A 14,612-nucleotide genomic window follows, 5' to 3' on the forward strand; every position below is an offset into this window, starting at 1 on the left:
TCAAATCGACAGCTGGGGCTAGGAATCCAGGTCCACAAATCACAGCCAGCTACTCTGAGGGACTATCCTGCCTCCCCTTTCCACCCACAGCAGCGTGGCTGGTGCATTAGCATGCAGTGTCATTGGCTCATAGCCTAGTGCAGTGCTCTGTGACACTGCAGCTTTCCCTGCAGACTGATTTATGTGCAGTGTAGCATGACTTCCCCTCCCCAGCACTGCTTCTTGCAGGGGAGGCAAGGTGATGTCTGCTTCTTGCTGGGGGAGGCAAGATGATGTCACAGATGGGGTGCAGCATTCTGCACAACTACTTGTCTTTTCCACAGGGTTCAACCAGCATTTCCATCACAGATTTGTGCCCCTCCTTGCTGCAGATTGGTAGAGCCTCTGGACTTCTGAATCCCGTCTACGCTGGTCCAAGAATCAAGCTTGCTGAACCACTTTAAATCACAGCTTTCAGTGGATGCAGGCTAACTCAGTTTAAAACCAGTGGGGCTGACTGGTGTGAACTGAGATAAGCAATGTTCAAAACCAGTTGGGAAGCCCGGTCTCGGTTTTCAAACTTGGTTTTAAATGCCAGGTGGACTTATCCACATTGGCTAAACAAACCATGTTTAAACCAAGTTAGACTAAATGCACATGAACCAGTTCAGCTAACATGATTTGAGACCTGTTGTAAATGAAGCTTTTATTGGTAATTTGGATCTTGTTCAGGGACTTGTTTCACCCATGGGGAAAAATTAGTGGGTGCTCTGCACCCACCAGCAGCCAAGCTCCCCGCTCCTCGCCTCCTTCTCCCCACCACCGAGAGCGCCACGTCCCCGCTCCTCCCGCTCCCTCCCAGCGCTTCCCGCCCCCCCCCCCACCTAACAGCTGTTTGGCGGTGCTTAGGACTTTCTGGGAGGACGGGGGAGGAGCAGGGACATGGCCTGCTCAGGGGAGGAGGCGGAGAAGAGGCAGGGCAGGGGCGGGGACTAGGGGGAAGGGGGTGGAATGGGGATGGGACAAGGGCAGTGCAGAGGCAGGGCCAGGGGTGGGGCGGGACGGGGCTAAGGGCAGGGGGGTGGGTGAGCACCCTCCGGGCAGAGGGGAAGTTGGCACCTATGACTGAAGTAGGTAACGTTACTCTGGATTTACCTAACAGAGGTTAGGGTCTGTTCCCAAGTTGTTTTTATGTGATGCAAGTTTGATGGTCATAATTTAGTTTCTAGCAGACAAGTGTTTCCTTCTCAAAAACCACAACCCCTTATAGCAATCTCAGCAAAGAGGCAGGCATGAAGATTGAATTACAGTATCCATCTCTCTTAGGCTGCATTTACATGGGCAAGGTTCAGACTCATGAGTCTCCTGTAGGGCAGATGCAGTGAATCTGTAGTAGTAGTGGACAGGTTTTAGGCATTTTTACTGGGACTGTTCTGTGTTTCTACAGTATCTAGCACAGTAGCGTCCTGGTCCATGACTAGGGCTCTGTGGTAATACAAATAATAAATAATAATAACATGTAGAGAGGATTTTTGTTTCCCTGACTGTCAGTACCTTACTAGGTACTAAAATACTGTCGGTCTGTCTCTCTCAAAGAAATCTGCTACTCTGCATGTTAAAAGGGCTTTGGGAATTTGCACTTGAAATTATCTGGCTAGCTCAACATTTGGAGACTAGTGCTACTCAGATCTGACTAAAATATGACCATAGTTATTAGCTTGTGATATACTAATAACATCATATGTATTTCACTCAGTGTGAACTTGTATGACTTTCTCTCCCTTCCCTCAATCAAATATACTTATTTCTTGGCTGCAGTAGCTGGAAAACTGACTTTCCCTTGTGGTTTATATAAGGAGAGGACAGAGGAGAAAATTGTTCCCTTCTGTCAGGGCCAGATTCTCCTCTGAGTTACAGCACTTAAGTCTGAAGTAAAATAACTTGAGTTAGTATGGTTACACGGGTATCAATGTGGAATAACTAAGAGCAAATTTTGTCCCTAAACATTCACCATCTGTTGCATGTTTGGCTGTAATAACAAGTACATAAAATAAAAATGTAGCAAAAATCATTAGCTCGCTCTGCCTGTGGCTTTTCCCCCCTCCCTCTCTCTGTTTCCCAATATTCTAATTAACATATGGGGAGTGGTTTTCACTTTATTTACAATGCTCATAGGCTAAAGTACCTTGTGGGTTGGGCCTGCCTCAATTTGCCTTTAGGGAGTCAGCTTGAATACTTGAACTGAAGCACTTAGGAAGATGCAGCTTTTCCTGTCTGTGCAGATTTCTGTGTGGTTATTTTTCTTATAGTAACATTGTGCTGGATATTCACTTAATAGGAAAGGAGGGTTTTCATTTTAAAAGCATCATGAGGCACCTACTTTCACAGGGGCACAAGGTTAGTAAAGAAAGATTTGAAGTTATTCACGGATTGCCAAATGTCATTTTCTTTCATTGTATTTATTGCCAAGCTAACATGGAACAGCTGATAGAGTAATGCTGTCAGATCATTGCTTTATGTCTGTGGGGGCTGGGAGGGAGTTGCAATTTTAGAATTTTTCAGAAAGAAAAGGAAAATTACTTAAATGTGTGATGGCGCTTTTCAAATTAATACATTGATTGGATATTGCCTTTTTTTAGTTGTGTAGAAGCTGGGAAGCCAAGTTCAAGGGTATTGCCCTTGTTTGTAAAACTGTACAGTACACTTTTAGACGGACTTTTCTTTGTAACCTTCCACACTTTAAATGTGGTATGACTGACTTTTTGTCTGTGATGCTGAGCGCCCCACTCTCACTGATGTCAAAATGGAAGCTGTGGGTGTTTTTCGTTCCCTGAAAATTATTAATGTCTTAATAGTTTCAAACAGTGCAATATTTTGTTGTGAACTTGAGATGTCCTGTACATTGAATTAGGGGTGTGCTGCACTTTGACCAGTGTAGTTTCAAAGAGACAGTGAAACAGTCATTTTAGCATTATATCTTTGGACAGCTGCCAGCTCAGAATATTGGGTAAAAGTGGGCATTTCTCTTGACACATTTGAACAACCGCTGCTGCTTAGCTAAGGACCTGGAGGAAGAACAGTTTGACTAGTCAGAAGTTGAGGTTTCTTTGCCTGTTTGTATTACTGTTCCTTTGCTTGATGTGAGTTTAAGATGCTCTGTCTCCAAAACTGGAGCCTGATCTTAGAAGGTGCTAAGCATTAAACACTAGGCATAAATGCCACCCAAATTCAGACCTAGTGCAACTCTGTTGACTTCAGGGGAGTTGTTACATCTTTTTTTCCCATCAGGGCTTAATTTGGCTGATCATTTATAACAAGAATATATGTATTATGTGTTAGTGTCTACAGATCCTGCTCTTAATTGCACCAGTGCAACCTTATTGAAGTCACTAAGGTTGCATGGAAGTATCTGTGTGTAGAGTTTGACCCCTTTCATTTCATTATAATCTTATAAAATGAATAGCCTTTAGTAAATAAAACTAAATAAGGAGTACAAATGGTAATGGGACCTATTGATAAAAATCAAATCAAAATGTCATTGCGTGACCGATTACGAATGTGTGGAAAGCACCTATTCCTAAAGGTCTTGCTACTCAGTAAATCATAAGGGTTGGATTTTTCAGGAGCAACTACGGGAGTTAGGCATCCAGCTCTCACTGAGAGTCAACTCTAGGATGTATAATAGATTTCAAAATCCATCTCATGGGACCTGATCCAAAACCTGTTCAGATATTTGATTTAGTCAAGGTGCACATTTCAGGATCATGGGAAAATTTTTTATGTGGATGTGTCCCTGCTAATGTTGCTGGAAAAGACTGTAATGTAAATAAATTGAGATTTATTGTGCTTAAACTGTTTCTTTCATTTCCCAGAAACATGCACTTCTTCCATTAAAGATACACCTGTAAGTGTGTTGTGGCTAATGGAATTAGGTCTACACCTAGAGTGCTCACAGCTGATGACAGAGCAATTTTTGCAGTCACAGTTTTGTCCTTTTAAAACTGCTGTGGATGTTCGTTTATGTAAAATACTTTTCTTGTGAAATGATCCACTCTGTCATGAAGCAGAATAGATCATATGACACAAACATACAATTTTACTAGCTCTGTAACAGTAACAAAGTGTGAGGGCCTGACATTGTTAACCTACAGAATTTTATGAAGTTTTCTTTTTTCTATGGGTGAGTCTACTTTAAGGAAAATAATCATGATTCACAATGGGATTGCCCTCCTCAACCAGGGATTTTTTTTTTACAAGTGACTTCACAAAAAAAGCTAAGAAAATAGGTGCAGTTTTGCATATTTTATCCATCTATTACAAATTATTGACACATTTTTTCACACAGTTGTTAACTCTGCAGTCTGGTAGAAATGATCTTAAATCAATTTGCAGACCTGCTGGAAATTAGAAGCATAAGATATTCATTTTGCTGGTATTGCCATAGATTTTTATTGACCCTAAACATCAGCTTTTATTTAAAAATTAAAGCCGTTTATATTTATTCAGGTTTCTAAGAATGTCTTTTCTGCATACATTGGATGAGGGTCTGGAAGAAAGCCCTTTCCAAAAATAGCCCACATGAGCCCAAAAACATTGCAATAGTTTAACTCGTTCTATTCTGGTCTATTATGCTGTCTTTTATTGCAAAATGGTGTGTTTTTACATCAAGATAGCTATGTCATTGTAAAACACATCTTTTTTTTTTTCCTTAGTGAAGACCCACCCTTAACAAGGTGTGTTTCTAATTCTATTTAGATAACTCACATTAAAACAGCAGTGAAGACATGACAACTCACCTTTTAACTCAGGTTAGCAGCTTGAGTAAAAGCCTTTAGGGCAACATGGCATTGAACTTGTACTGCTAATCTGAGTTAAAGCCAAATTGCTGTGTCTTCACTGCTATTTTATCCTGAGTTAACTAACACAGATTTGCTCACCCAAGTTAAGAGCACACTTGTTATTTGCCTGAGAGTGGGGCTGAGTGTAAATGTGGTGGTCCTAAAACTGAATGGCAGGTGCGTGACATTGCTAAACAAAATGGTCTGATTTCCTCCGTGGGTGTTTTTTTCCTGGACTGTGTAATGTTAGTGTTTGAATGGTCTCACTTTCCTTTTTTGCTACTCTTGTTTTATTGACCATTTTTGTACTACATTTCCCCCTCTTTATTACCTCGCCCTCACAAGTCCTGTTCTGTGGAAATTCACCCTGAGGGGCTGAACATGACTCACTCCTGAGCCATCAAGATGCTCTTGCATCATGTTGGCTAGAGCTGCACAGAGGAAGTCACATTTTGGTTTAGGTTTTTACAAAACCTTTGTTGGTCAGGTTTTTATTTTTACAGAACCTAAGGGCAGTTCAGGTCTGGTTCAGTTTTCTCTGGAGGGCAGGGCATGGAGAGAGGGATGCTTCAGATAAATGTTTCTGGTTTGGTCCATCATAAGTTCACCATGAGTCATGAGAGAGTGACACAAAGCCTCACCTGGAGACCAATACTTCTGTTTACCTATTTGGTGCTGTGTAAGCAAAACTGAGCTTGATTTTATTTAGCACAAGAGAAATAGATGGCCCGATGTTGAAAACTGCATGATATTTCCAGGAAGCTTGTTTGTTCTCTTTTCTGCTATCGTGGACTTTGGTTTCATTAATAAAAACAGGTGTCACCACCAGGTGTACGACCACAGTACACACACTCCGCCAACCCCATTTCCATTTACTTGTGAAAGGGATGGGGAAGTGGCCTTGCAGAACTGTGAAATTGTCTGAGAGAGAGACTCCAGTTAGTCCAGGTCAGCTGCGATCCCCACCGACATTTCCCTCAGCTTCTCCCTTGCCCTCAAAAACAGAGTCTAGATCTGGATAGCCCTGCCTTCCTGCTGAGCTCCTGGGATTCAAGTGAAGCTGCTAGAGTTGTTGTAGGCCCCTCTGTCCCAGCGGGACAATTGTCTAAAAACTCAGCTAGGGACCTTGTGGAGATTTTTCTCCATTTCCCCGTCCTGAGTGTTTCTTTGCAGGAAGGGGCAGTCGGCCTCACTGATCTTTACACAGTTTTTACTTGCTTGGGCAAACTGCTGTTGACACTGTCGAGAGTTTACTGAGAAAGGATTGAGTGGACAGCGAGTAAAGACAGCAGGCTTTGGCCTGCGGTTACTTTTCATTGAGTGTCAACGCTATACTGGGTAAGGCTGGAAAAAAGACACACGCTGCCCTGGAAAGGTTTACAGTTGAAGAGGCTTCTGCGTGTGTCCTCTGCTTCTGCTCCTTGTCCTCCTTGAACTTCCTCTCCACTCAGGCTAGCTGCTGTGCTGCATTGAGTGGGGAAGCAGCAGCAGGAGAACCAGTGATTGGGAGGAGGAGGGCAAGCACATTTCTCTCCTTCCTCTCACAGCTCCGTACCTTCTGTGCCGCGGGCGGTGTAGCAGCACCGCCTGTCAGTAATATATAAACATATGCGTTTGCACAGGAACAGATGCCTATCTGTGATCTTAGTATTGCCAAGTACTGCCTTAGTAGTTCAAGAATTATGAGTTAACCCACCCCCCAAATTATGAGATTGTCTTAAAATCACGAGATTTTTAAAAAATATGGAGTTCTTCTTATTTGCGTTCTGGAACCTTTAGGGTTCACATTTTCAAGCTTTTCTCTGCAGCCATGAGGGCCTAGAACCTTTTTTTTTTTTTTTTTTTTAAATGAAAGCTGAGATTCTCACCTAATCACATGATTCCAGGTGCTGGGGATTTGACACCACCAAATATCATAAGACTTGCTATGAAATCATGAGAGCTGGGAACACTGGATCTGTACATTGTTCAATGGTACTATCCCAGGGATTCCATGTAATGTCGGGATCATGTCTAAGTCAAACCTGGCTCAGACGTATCACTCATCCCAAGAACATGGTCCCCACAGATGCTTTCTGGATCATTAAAGTCAATAAGCAATATAAATGGAAGATTAGATAATCAAAGCCCAAACCTGTTTTTCATTTGTCAGACAACTCGCCCGCTCTAGTATTTTTCAGAGGCGTTCTAATCTCTGAGAAAACCATCTGTCTAAATAGGAGTGGAAAGTGACTTCTGTGAGTTTGTCCTTGTGCATGTGTGTTTATGTTTGGTGGATGCATGAGAACAGAAAGTCTCTAAACAATCTGTGAATATTTCTACTTCTCCCGAAGAGAGGAGAAAGATGAGATGCAGGCAGAAAGATGTATCGTTTATGCCTAGAAGAACAAAAACTTGTTATATACAAAATAACTCCATTATTCACATGGGCAAAAACAGGGAAGGACGCTGCCACTCTAGACGTTGTGTTTGAACCAAAATTTGCTAATACTGAGATTAGGGACAGGGCAAAGTGATAAAGTAACATAGGAGTAATGCATTATTACTTCTATTATAGTAGTGCCCAAAGGTCCCATTGGGCTAGGCACTGTAATGACATAGAGTAAGGTTATTTCTTCACTGTCAGAAAGATGTAGGTTTTTTATATTAAGATAGCTAACTTGAGGTAGCGCGCGCTCTCTCTCTCTCTCAGGGCAGGTCTACACTTAAAACTTTGCATTGGTGCAGCTGTACCTATGCGGCTGTGTTGCTGTAGTATTTGAGTGAGGATGCTCCTATGCTGACTGGAGAGAGCTCTCCTGTTAGCATAGTTAATCCACTTCCCAAGACCTGGTAGCTGTGTCGCCGCTGACACAGGGGGTCAGATTGGTATAACTACATTGCTCAGGGGACTGGATTTTTCACATGGTGTAACTACATCGCACAGGCAACATAGATCTGTAGTGTAGATCAGATCTCAGTGTCTAAACAGACTTTCCAGTAAAGACATGACCTGAGTGTGGGGCTCAATATAAATGTAATGGTCCTAAATCTGATAGGTCGGTGTGGCATTGCTAAACTAGACAGTTTGATTTCCCCTGGGTGTGTGTTTCCTGGACTATCTATTATCTCAGCTAGCTAGCACTTCTGTACAGGCAATAGTTCACATGTTTTTTTTTTTTTGTTGCTTTTGTTTTACTGATCGTTTTCTGCAATATTTTCCACTCTTTATCACCTTGAGTTGCTGTCTTTCTGATCTTCTGCATCCACCAAACATAAACACACGTGCACAAGGACAATCCTAGTGAGACAAGGCTCAAGGAGCTTTTACCTTAGTCAAGGTAAACTTGCAGGTGTGGGGGGTATAGTATTGACCTCGACTAGCTACATTGAGGTAAAAAAGTCTCCACCTGTGTTTGTCTCCACGCGGATTTTACAGCAGTAGCTTTTGGTGAAGACATAGCCATAGAGTAAGAGACAGTCCGTGCCCTGAAGAGCCTAGAGTCTAAATAAACAAGACACACAAAGGTGTACCAGAGATATAACATACAAGCAGAATTAACAATGTGAGGGTAATAATCCTATTAATATTTTGCAGAAGGAGGGATCAGGCATCTTTCCATTTCATATGCTTAACAAGCTGAGTTGTGGTTGTTACTGCGGGAGAAGATTTTCCCGTCCCAAGAGAGTTTCAAGATTACAACATTTTTTCCCCATCCTGAAATGAGACAAAAACATCAAAATCTTAAAAGCTTTCGTGAACCTATTGTGACGGGTTTGGTCACAGAGACCCCCTTGGGACTGTCACCTGATGTGCTGAAACTACTCTGAGCCTGTTTTCTTTGCCAGCTTGGGACTTCAGAACCCTGTCTTGTTGAGCCAGATATGCTAGCCTGCTAGAAACACAGACCCAGGGTTTGAACCACGCCCCCAAAGCTGCAGACTTAACTGAAAACAGCTCAGCAAGTACTCCTGTCTCCAGCACCCAGACACCCAGCTCCCAATGGGATCCAAACCCCAAATAAATCCGTTTTACTCTGTATAAAGCTTATACAGGGTGAACTCATAAATTGTCCGCCCTTTATAACACTGATAGAGAGATATGCACAGCTGTTTGCTCCCCCAGGTATGAATCATAGAATCATAGAATATTAGGATTGGAAGAGACCTCAGGAGGTCATCTAGTCCAATCCCCTGCTCAAAGCAGGACCAGCACCAACTAAATCATCCCAGCCAAGTCTTTGTCAAGCCATGCCTTAAAAACCTCTAAGGATGGAGATTCCACCACCTCCCTAGGTAACCCATTCCAGTGTTTCACCACCCTCCTAGTTAAATAGTTTTTCCTAATATCCAACCTAGACCTCCCCGACTGCAACTTGAGACCATTGCTTCTAGTTCTGTCATCTGCCACCACCGAGAACAGCCTAGCTCCATCCTCTTTGGAAACTCCCTTCAGGTAATTGAAAGCTGCTATCAAATCCCCCCTCACTCTTCTGCAGACTAAATAACCCCAGTTTCCTCTCCCTCTCCTCGTAAGTCATGTGCTCCAGCCCCCTAATAATTTTCGTTGCCCTCCGCTGGACTCTCTCCAATTTGTCCACATCCCTTCTGTATTCACACTCACTAGCATATTTCCATAAAACATATGGAGTGCAACATCACACCTATAATTTGAAAAAAAATCTGCGCAGGATCAATCAAAAAGTTTTTGTTTCAATGTCAATCTTTTAAAAAAATGTTTTAACTTTTTTCACATCAGCGTCAGCAGAAGGGGAATCAAGCCATTGTTTTCCTGACTTACAACTGTGCTGCTGTAGTGCTCAGAGTGTAGATGCTTCCTATATTGATGGAAGGGGTTTTCCCACTGATGTACATAATCCATCTCCCTGACCAGCAGTAACTAGATTGATGAAAGGATTCTTATACCGGGATTAGGTCTGGTTAACTACAGTGCTCAGGGGTGTGATTTTTTTTCATACCCCTGAGCGACATAGCTAAGTCAGTCTATGTTTTAAGGGCAGCCCGGGGCTGAGTGGCTCCATATCAAAACATAATGGGCCTGTTTCTTGTTGCTCTGAACCTGAAGATGTTATTTACACCAGTGCAAAGTGGGTATATAATGTTTTACACCTGCTTCACCCTCTCTTCACTGTGGTGTAAATGATTACACAGGGTGCAGGACAATGGAGGATCAGTCTTGTTTGTACCTAATGTTTCTGGATATGCAAAGGATAAAGGAAGTGACCTGGAGACTGAAGGACAGATCTTTATCGCAAACCAGCATTGCAGTGCAAGGAAACAAACGGCACTGTCGCTCAGCAGATCAGCTCTGTGGCATTCTTTGTCCAAACCTGTGCAGGTGGATGATTCACTGTATCCTGGCTTTTCCTGGCCACTGTTTCATGCAGTAACTTGCCTTGAACTATTCTCATGCTTTCATGCTACAAGCCCCGTTGGTGAGGTGCCTTTATATTTCTTAATCCTTTTACCTAGGAACATTACTAATGCGTAAAGGATCAGACACCTTAGAGTTGCTTTCCCAATACTTCTCCGAGCTCTCTGAAATGATGCCAGTTTTGCCTGTTACTCTGAGTCACACAGACATATTTGTTTCTTAGCCTTTTTTTCCCTTCATTTACGAAATTGAGTCCACTTTTTAGCGTGCTCAGTTGCTGCAACTTGTCTCAAATTACACTGTAAATACTTTGGGGCTGTGATTGCCTTTTACCTATTACTTACTACAAGTCAGGCCCATTTCTGATGGAGGCCTCTGGAGCCAGGGTTCGGAGACTAATATGGTAATAATATAATCCGCACTTCTGACAGGGTATAAATAACTTGTGATAGCCTAATCATTTCCCTGACAACACATTGTGATGTCAGGTGATCTCACTGTACAAATGAAACAGAGATATTTGGGTTGAGAGAGACTGAGCTTTATTATTGTTCTGTTACACAAGAAAATAAATAGCTGGTAGAATCATTTTATTTTGTACAAATGTGCTCTCTTTATTCAGAGATGAAGTCTTTCAGGAAAATATATGGTTCCTTTGGCATTTTTCTATAAAGAATGCAAAACATGCATTGTTTGGTATTTTCTTGAATGCTCAATCAGAGACACTTAACATATCAGCAGTCAGATCTACCTAGTGAATTGCAACTGTTACCTCTCAGTCATGCTTAAAGGGCCATGGAAACAATCTAAACTAGAGAATGCTATCCTGAAGCAGTATGTAACACACATACTTGTCATGCAGAAATTTGTCTCTGGTCTTTATCAGTTTTCTGAGTGCATGATCACGTGATCTTTGCGTGGTAAGGACTGCTGATCTGGGCTTTAAAAGGCTATAAAGTCTGAAAATATGAAATCCTATGAAACACATGCTTTTGAAAAGAACATTTAATTTATTATATATTAAAAATCAGTGCTCTAAGGGTCAGATCCTAAGCCCATTAAAGTAAATGGAAATATTCCCACTGACTTCCATGAGCTTTGGATTGGACCCTTACAGTATAACAGATGGTCCATGGCAACTTAGAAATGTTTACTGAGAAAGAAATTCATGAGATCGGGCCTGATCACGCTGAGTTTTTAATGAGATTGTGGCAATTTGGCCATATTTGGCCAGTGGGAGAAGGAGCAAACAAGACGTAGGTATCTATGTCTGAGCCCAAGTATATTTTGTTTCTTCCTACCCCCAAGTATTTCTTGTGTATTTACCAAAATTGTCTATTGAAAGCCTGCTGAGCAGTAATACCCCAAATGGGCACAACAACTAACAAGAAGTAATATTTAATCTGTTGTTATATTATTGGAAGTGTGTAGGTCACCACTTGGCAGCAGGGCTGATGGGTTATACATTTAAGTACATTGGCAATATTTATGATGCTCTGGTTTCCTTGATGATGTAATAATCTATGTGTTGTTTTAAGGAATCCTAAAAAGATTTCTGCTGGCAATGTCAATCAGTGTATTGCATGCTACTTTGCATAAATCTGCTGGTGTTTAGTTTTATTTAATTTAGAAACAGACTCCTATTCTGCCAGCTCTTTCTTTATAATGAACATGATTACCGTTTAATAGGCCTGTTTCTGATCTCAGTTGAACAGGCGCAAATCTGAAGCTAATGCGGTCATTCTGGATTTACACCAACTTAACTGAAATTGGAATCTAACCATTTAAGTTTATAATGGTCGGTTCATCTTTAATTCAGAAAATGCATCCTAGTTCCCTTCTCTCTCTTAATAGTCCTTTTCCCCTCCCCTCCCTTTTTGATATTAACTCCTTCAGTGCCGTGCCTCCAATTAATAAGTCCATAAGTGCATGTTCTTGTCAACTGTTTGTCATAATTTCTAATCGTAAACCTATGGGGACCCCAAAATGCCCATACAATGAATATATTCCCGAGGGCCCCAGAAGGCTATGCAAAAGCCTGCAGGACAACAGTTTTGGTACAGTTTACAATCCCTTTGTGCGCGTGTTCTAGTATTTCCCGAAACAGATCACATTCCCCAATTCTGCAACCCTCGCTGACGCAAGCAGCCCCTAATCTTACGAGCAGTCCCCTTAAAGGCTGTGGGAGTACTCCCATGAGCAGGGACTACTTATGTAAGGGTTGGAGGCTCACATCTCCAATTCCTTTTTAGGGACAGCTTGGGAGGAAAAACAGCAGTTTAGCTTCTGGATTCCCAGTTCAAAGAAGCACATATCTAGCCTGGTGGCGCAGGAGCTGCTGCATGTAGGACCCGAGCTGGTGAATAAGTTTTCAGGCATTTGGTTTAGCTACAAGAAGGCACCTATAACTTTAATTTGCTAGAGAAAAGGCAAAATGCAGTGATTCACAGGACTTTACACTACCATTGATCCATGTCAGGAACTGCCAGTGAAATCAGTGGGCGTTCATCTACAGAGGGGGAAAGTCCTTGGCCCATAGTTACATTCAGCAAGGACTATTTTTTCGTTGTGTGTATATAGTGCTGAGCAGAGTAGAGTCCAAATTGGGTCCTCTAGGAATCACTGCTATACAAATAAATAATAAAATGAATGAAAATGGAAAGATGTGGCCTCACATTAAGATATGATTTATTACTAGTAAGTTGCAAACTTTATGTAAACAGTAGAGCTGAAAAGAGCCTTACAGAGATGAAGTTTGAAGGACTCTGGAGTATCAGTCATAAGTAGGATGATGGTGAATGTAGCAATTTGTTAAGTGAGGTGACGAGAGAGCTAGATTTTTTTCAGAACGGAAGTAGATTTCATACTATGTACTGGACTCAGCTGTATTCTCTCTTTTGTTACAAAGGGCTTTAGAACGAAAGGTGTGTCTGCAACAGTAGGAAGGAAGTCAAGGAAATTGAATACATTTATCATAATCATAACACATTAAATATAGTGTATCTCTGAGAGCATAAGTTCATCAAGGTCATGTGAAGCAGAAGGGCAATGAATGTAGCACTTACTTAAACCAGGGAGTAGCAGTCTGGGAAAATGTAATTTACAGGAGTTGGGGTTCCTTTTTCTTCATATAGGGAGGTTAACAAAATCAACAGGGTAAAAGAGGAAACAGAATATCACCAGTGGAGGTCAATGTGACAGCCAGCAGAATAACAGGAGCTCAGTTGCCCAATGAACTCAAACAGAGGAGCATGTGGCCAAGGCGCCCCCTTACTCTTCTGCATGGGTTATTTTCATTGTTGGTTTGTGTGTAGGGAGTGAGTACCTGCGCAAGTGTGTGTAGGGGTATGTGGAATGAGCAGGAAAGGGTGGGAAGTGGGCAGTTGAGTTGTCTTGATAGACTACCCTTCATAAAGAACTGAGAAGGGTGCATGAAACTTTGATATCCCCACTTTGATAGTGCCAAATTCAGCCCTGGCGTAAGCAGGTACAGCTTAGTTAAAGGCAGCGTACCAGGGCTGAATTTCGCTCTTCTGAGTTATGGGAACTACTGTAATATGTCCAATTATGCCATAAATCCACTTAAATGCAGTTGGATTCAAATGCCAGATTGGATTCCAGTGCTGTCACTCACCACATAGCACTTGAAATTTAATGCAGAAAATACAACTTGGCAGTTGGCAATCTGTCTGTCTACCCATCCCAGAACAGTGTTGAATGACACATAAAACTTGAGCTGGTGGCGAAGCGTTTTCCTTTGTAAATGTGAGCATTAAAATAATTAAAATCACACATTGGTGTTTTAAGGTACTTGCTGTTATTTATGATAGACAAGGAAAATCTTAATATTCCAAATGCAACTAAACTAGAGGGTTGTGTGCTTAGTTGCTTCTGTAGGCCAAGTGAATAGCATAGATCAGGGCTCCTTGCGTCCCTCCATTGACCCCACAAGCTCCCTGTATGCCACTTCTCATTCCCCTCTATTTCAGGGACTCCCTGCAACTCTCCTCACCGCCTCCCCTGCCAGAGGCTCTGAATATCCCCCTTGCTGTCCTCCCTGGCGTTGGCAGGCCTTCGTGTTTATTCCCAATCCTCTATACCAGGTTCTCCCAGTCCCCTCTGCCAGAGGTTCTGTGTGCTGTCCCATTCCCTGCACATGCAGAAACTCTGTGTGCCCTCCCAGTTTTCCCCCTCTGCCACCTGCCAGGGGCTCTGTGTGTCCCTCATGTCCTCAGCCCCCTCATTCTCCGCCATTCTTCCCCCTTCACACCAGGGGTACAGTGTGCCCCCATTCCAACTCCCCCCCCCATGCCAAGGGTGCTGTGTGCACTCCCAATGTTCCCTTTCCCCCATTTTCCCCTTTCTTACCACCATTCTTATTTCTTTTCTTTCTAATTTAGGATCTCAAATATTGAGAGAAT

The 14,612-nt window shown here is 42.3% G+C and overlaps 1 protein-coding gene across 7 annotated transcripts in view; it reads left to right on the forward strand.

Annotated features, from left to right (window-relative positions):
• PLD1 (phospholipase D1) overlaps window positions 1-14,612 on the forward strand; it is a 123,736-nt gene that overhangs the window by 20,320 nt on the left and 88,804 nt on the right. The window contains exon 1 of one of the 7 annotated variants that reach the window (XM_043522378.1): window positions 2,195-2,376. The exons of 5 other annotated variants lie outside the window; for them this stretch is intronic. The gene's annotated coding sequence lies outside the window, so the exon portion shown is untranslated. Of the gene's footprint in view, window positions 1-2,194; window positions 2,377-14,612 lie in introns of those variants that run through there. One more of the 7 variants, XM_037908560.2, reaches the window with a different exon arrangement.

Source organism: Chelonia mydas, chromosome 9, assembly GCF_015237465.2.
Source record: "Chelonia mydas isolate rCheMyd1 chromosome 9, rCheMyd1.pri.v2, whole genome shotgun sequence".
Classification (NCBI taxonomy): domain Eukaryota; kingdom Metazoa; phylum Chordata; order Testudines; family Cheloniidae; genus Chelonia; species Chelonia mydas.